Genomic DNA, 6,522 nt, shown 5'->3' with positions numbered 1-6,522 from the left:
GAAGGTGGCAAAGTGGGATCACAGGACACACACACAGCCCCACCCCCCGCAGGACATTTCAACCGTCGTAAGTACATGCCAGTTTCCAAACGTCCAAGTTTTGATCACGTGACCGCGGGGATTCTGCCACCGTTGTAAGTGCGAAAAACGGTCGTAATAAGTTTTTTTTTTCCAGTTCAGCCATTGTAACTTTCAACGGCCCCTAAAACCGTTGTTAAGTTGAGGACTACCTGCATTTATTTTGCATCCCACCTTTATTGTAAAAATAGAATAGAATAGAATAGAATGACAGAGTGGGAAGGGACCTTGGAGGTCATCTAGTCCAACCCCCTATACTATTTAAAAAAAATATATAGATAAAATAAATGAATATGTTTATTTTAACAGCATCCACCCACATAAATATCTTTTATGAGAAATTACACCTGGGAGGTTTTGCTAGTGGGTTTTAGCAGTCACAAGTTTTCTTTTTTTTTTGTGGGTGTGTGTGGAAATAAGGAAATCCTGGAATGAAATTTGATACAAGAAGCCTTTTGTTTCTGGTGTTTAAAAAAGCAGCTTTTTTTTTTTTTTTTTGGCCACGGGAAGGCATTATTCTTCTTGTTTTGACAGCAGCTGAAGAAGCCAAGGAAATTCAACCTAGAAAGGGGGAAGACCCCGCAGTGGCTTCCCAAAGTAACCTGATCCTAGGGTGGATTAGGTGCACCTAGCCTGTCCAGTTAATGTTGTTTAGGGTGGCTTAACTCTGTCCGGGATGGTGGCTGGGAAGCCTGAGAGGAATGGAAACGCAGCTGGAAATCCAGGTTGCTGTATTTTCAACAGGGGTGGTCCATTCCAGTTGAAGAAATAGTGCAGAAAGCCAGAAAGCAAGCATTATGTATTCACTTTGACAGATTAACAGAGTTGGAAGGGACCTTGTAGGTCATCTAGTCCAACCCCCCCCCTGCCCAAGCAGGAGGCCCTATCTACACCATTTCTGACAGATGGCAGTCCATCTGTCAGAATGATTCTTTGGGTACAATAATCCATTGAGAGATGCTTTGGAGCTGGGCAGCATATGAATTTAATCATTATTATTATTGTTGTTGTTGTTATTTACTTTATTCATTAAACATGAAACTCAGTCAATTGAACATTAAAAAATGCATCACAAATATGCCGTTTGCATATTATTATTATTTACTTTATTAAACATGAAACTCAGTCAACTGAACATTCGAAAACGCATCACAAATACCATTGACTGGTGCTAATGGTTGATACGGGTTGCTGCCAGCATCCTAGGTATCAACCAAGTATCCTCCTCCTCCATCTTCTTCTTCTTCTTCTTCTTCTTCTTCTTCTTCTTCTTCTTCTTCTTCTTCTTCCTCTTCCTCTTCCTCTTCCTCTTCTTCTCCTCCTCCTCCTCCTCCTCCTCCTCCTCCTCCTCCTCCTCCTCCTCCTCCTCCTCCTCCTATTATTATTCCTTTTATTCGTTAAACATGAAACTCAGTCAACTGAACATTCAAAAACGCATCACAAATACCATTGACTGGTGCTGATGGTTGATACAGGTTGCTGCCAGCGTCCTAGGTATCAACCAAGTACCTTCTTAAGATGTACAACGTTCTGAGTAGCATTTAAAAAAAAAATATGACGAGCAATAAGGACCAACATCATTAGGAAGATATGTTTTGATTACCTAAAATGAGAATAATTTCTTTGCTCTTTCTCCCCGCCTAACAGAATGTGTTGCAGAACCTTTCCCAAATCAAGATCCAGAAAATGGTGGGTGCCAGCCATTATTCCACAGGAGAATCTGGGAGAGAGGCGGGAAACATGGAAGCATTTTCCTCCTCCCGACCTTCCGCTTCCCATCTTCACCCCAAACTGGTCCAACATGCAGGAATCAAATCCCTGGGAAGATAGATAAGGTAAGCAGATATGCGAGAAGGGTGGGTCACCTCTGAATGACTATAACTTGGGTTTTACCATAGATAAGGTGTCTTTATATACAAAGAGGGAGGTGAATTTTATTGCCTTTGTTTTTCTTAAAACACTCTCCTGTATTTCCTTCCCCCCACTCCTTATTTTTGTGAGCCTCATTCAGTGGAGGGGCCTTGGCACAGGAACATGGCTTTTAATTTATTTATTTCTAAAGCAAATAATTGAGCTCATAAAATGACAACACCATGGTTAGGACTGCACTGAGCAGGCTAACCTTATTCTGGCATGGATAAATAAAGCAGGTATGCGTACAAGCTAGGAATACCTGATCTTTCAGTAGCTTAGCATGCTGCTATGTATGGTATTGTTTAGCTGTTTGCATTATTCTATGACCCAATGGATTATTATTATTTTTTGTCTGTAACTATCAGTAATGGTATCTACACAAACACACACACACCTGTTTCTGTCTGCCTTCTTTTTGTTTGCCTTCACGATCTGCAAAGGGAAGAAAATTGGGTTGGGTCTGTATATCAGTCAGTAAAGTAATTTGCCTATTTGCCTAGCTTAGTATGTTAGAATAGAATAGAATAGAATAGAATAGAATAGAATAGAATAGAATAGAATAGAATAGAATAGAATAGAATAGAATAAACAGAGTTGGAAGGGACCTTGGAGGTCTTCTAGTCCAACCCACTGCTTAGGCAGGAAACCCTACACCACTTCAGACAAATGGTTGTCCAACATTTTCTTAAAAATTTCCAGTGTTGGAAACTTCTGGAGGCAAGTTGTTCCACGGATTAATTGTTCTGTCAGGAAATTCCTCCTTAGTTCTAAATTGCTTTTCTCCTTGATTAGTTTCCACCCATTGCTTCTTGTTCTACCCTCAGGTGCTTTGGAGAATAGCTTGACTCCCTCTTCTTTGTGGCAATGCCTGAGCTATTGGAACACTGCTATCCTGTCTCCCCTAGTCCTTCTTTTCATTAAACTAGACATACCGAATTCCAGCAATTGTTCTTTATATGTTTTAGCCTCCAGTCCCCTAATCCTCTTGGTTGCTCTTCTCTGCACTCTTCTAGAATCTCCACATCTTTTTTACATCGTGGCGACCAAAACTGAATGCAGCATTCCAAGTGTGGCCTTACCAAGGCCTTATAAAATGGTATTAAATTATGACCCAATGGATCTTCTTCTGGTCTGTAACTATCAGTAATGGTATCTACACAAACACACACACACACACACACCTGTTTCTGTCTGCCTCCTTTCTGATTCCCTTCACCGCCTGCAAAGGCAAGAAAATTGGGTTGGGTTTGCATATCACTCAGCAGTTTTGCCTATTTGCAGCTTAGCACGTTGTATGGATTGTATGGTTTGGGAATGCTGGCGAGCAATTTAGGGCATTTGAAGAACCCAGCCAATCCAGCCACAACAATTAATTAAAGGAACCACAGCTTTGCTTGTGGCAAGGACACGAAGAATATAGTATCTGGATGGCAGATTTTTTTTTCTGGCACCTTTTGTGAGAGTCGTTTCCCACCCACCACCCATCCCCACCTAAATGGCACAGAAATCGCACAGTTATATTGGCCCTTCCTAGTCCTTCCACTCACTGGCACATACTAGTCAATTTAGCAGGCCATAGCGAAGTGTGTTTAAATTTATTGAAAAAAAGGCTGACTGTATTCAGCTTGGCATCTTTTCATGGATATTGTGTCTGCCACCCTTGCCATGAAAGCCCCATTGCTTCTGGCATTCTGTCTAAACAGCTTATGATGGTTAGCAGGGAAAGAGAAGGAACGGAAGGGCGGAGGGAAGTTTTCGATTGCAGGGATGAGAAAATAAAACCAAAAATATCCGCCACGATTTGGGGGACATCTGAAGGGCAGCTGGTGACAAGCCGTGTGTATTGATATTGTCCTTCCAAAAGAATTCGATGTTTCTCTGTGTTATAAAATACGTTATGCTCTTCAAAGTAGCTTAATTGAGCAGATTAGAGACCAATAATTAATCCTAGCTAGTCCTCCCAGTTTGTAGTTATTTTAACTGAAAGTGACCCAAGTATTTTTTGAATCAAAAAAATAATTATATCTCACACCGGCACACTGCATGTTGGAATATTTTGTTATAATAGAATAGAATTCTTTATTGGCCAAGTGTGATTGGACACACAAGGAGAGCATATACACAAGGTGTATATGCTCTCGGTGTACATAAGGAGAATAAAATACATTCATCGAGAATAAAAAGATACAACACTTAGTGATAGTCAAGGTTACTAATAAGCTATCAAATCATACTAGGAAACAAATAAAAACAATATATAAATTAAAAGATACAAGTAACATGGTTATAGTCATAAGTGGGAAGAGATAGATACTAGTAAGGAAGAAGCTTGGGCTGGGAAGTGGCTCACCAGGCTAATGCAGCCTGTTATTAACACACAGCTGCCTGCAATTTCAATTACTGCAGGCTCGAGTCCCACCAGGCCCAAGGTTGACTCAGCCTTCCATCCTTTATAAGGTAGGTAAAATGAGGACCCAGATTGTTGGGGGGGCAATAAGTTGACTTTGTATATAATATACAAATAGGATGAGACTATTGCCTTACACAATGTAAGCCGCCCTGAGTCTTCGGAGAAGGGCGGGATATAAATTTTTTTAAAAAGAGAATAATAGTAATACAGTATTAGTAAATTATTTGACAGTGTTGTGGAAATTATTTATTTAGCAGAGTGATGGCGTTTGGGAAGAAACTGCCCTTGTGTCTAGTTGTTCTGGTGTGTAGTGTGTTCTATAGCGTCGTTTTGAGGGTAGGAGTTGAAACAGTTGATGTCCAGGATGCGAGGGGTCTCTAAATATTTTCCCAGCCCTCTTTTTGACTCGTGCAGTATACAGGTCCTCAATGGAAGGCAGGTTGGTAGCAGTTGATTTTTCTGCAGTTCTAATGATCCTCTGAAGTCTGTGTCTGTCTTGTTGCGTTGCAGAACCAAACCAGACAATTATAGAGGTGCAGATGACAGACTCAATAATTTCTCTGTAGAACTGGATCAGCAGCTCCTTGGGCAGTTTGAGCTTTCTGAGTTGGCGCAGAAAGAACATTCTTTGTTGTGCTTTTTTGATGACGTTTTTGATGTTAGGTGTCCGTTTTAAATCTTGAGATATGATAGACATATGTGTAACATAGTATAGGTCGAGGGGCTTGTTCACTCTGATTTTCTGTAGGGTCCACAAGAAGCTTTGAGATGCATCCAGTAGCAAGTATCTGCAAATGTTCAGGAAATATGAATCCCTCCCCCCATGGAGGTATAGTTTCTAAATCAGGAGTTGGCTACCTGATGCCTTCCAGATGTTCTGGGTTGCAGCTTTCAAATCTGTAGGCTCCATGCCCATTATGGGGAGACAACAGCCCAGGCTCCCCATCCTTGAGAATCAACAATTATAGATATAATAACTTTAGTAGCGTTCGTTTTATTTGTGGCACATTTTTGTTAACTCAAGCAACTCAATTTAAACAGGGCGCAGAGCTCTGGGAAGGCCAGAATTTCAGGGACAAACACTTTCCACGTTTAAGGGCATGTTTCTGCTTTAGAAGATAACTTTAAGATTCTGGCTGCATTTTTATCTCTCCTTATTATTCAACTCCAGTGGCATTTTAGCTAGGGGATGACAAGGACTAAGGAAGGACTGGTTTGGCAACATAGCTTTTTTTGTGTGAGCTATAAATGACTGACTTTACTTGAATGGCAAGAATTTTATTGTACGTTTTGACCTGCGTGAAGCCTGCCATAGAAGCCTTTATGTTCTCTGATGTTGATCTTGTTGTTATTATTATTATTATCATCATCATTAATTTGGGGTTCGGGGTTTTTAAAAATGCGAGAACTGGTTTGTCTCTCTGCTGTGTAAACTAATCTCTTTAAAGTCAAGCTGGATCGCTATAGGGAAATATTCTGGCCATATTTTTTTTTTTTTAATTTCCCAGTCTGGCTGACAGAAGTGATATCTAAAGTGTTCTCTATTTCTGGCCTTTAATTTGCATTTATGGGTTTTGGCTTCCAAGAAGAACCAATATTTTGTTTTAAAAAAGCATATATATTCTGTGAGATGTCATTAAAAGATCTAGCAAGCTGGTACATTGAGCTGCTGGAAGGATGTACATCTAGATATGCAATGCACAATATTGCAACCAAGCAAGTTAAAATCGGCCTGCATTTGTCTATTCTTCTGCCGCTAATTATAGAGAAGAAATCGAACTGAAGAGCGGTGACAAAATCCAGGGTTAATTGTAGACTTTTCCAATTAAAAGAGTCAAGTGCCCTAAAATAGGATTTTTTTAGAACTGTATAGCTGAAGAAAACCCAGTAACTTCACTCTAGCTTTCCATTAGGCGATGAATATTTTATTCAGTCTTTCCTCTGGCTTTTCATTCTATAAAAGTAGTCCTCGACTTTCGACCACAACTGAGCCCACAATTTCTGTTGCTAAGCGGGACAGTTATTAAGTGAGTTTTGCTCTGTTTTACAACCTTTCTTGCCGCAGTCGTTAAGCGAATTGCTGCAAGTTATTAAGTTTAGTAACACGGTTGTTAAGTGAA

This window comes from Ahaetulla prasina, chromosome 18 (assembly GCF_028640845.1).
Source record: "Ahaetulla prasina isolate Xishuangbanna chromosome 18, ASM2864084v1, whole genome shotgun sequence".
Lineage (NCBI taxonomy): Eukaryota > Metazoa > Chordata > Lepidosauria > Squamata > Colubridae > Ahaetulla > Ahaetulla prasina.
This window is presented reverse-complemented; position numbering follows the sequence as displayed.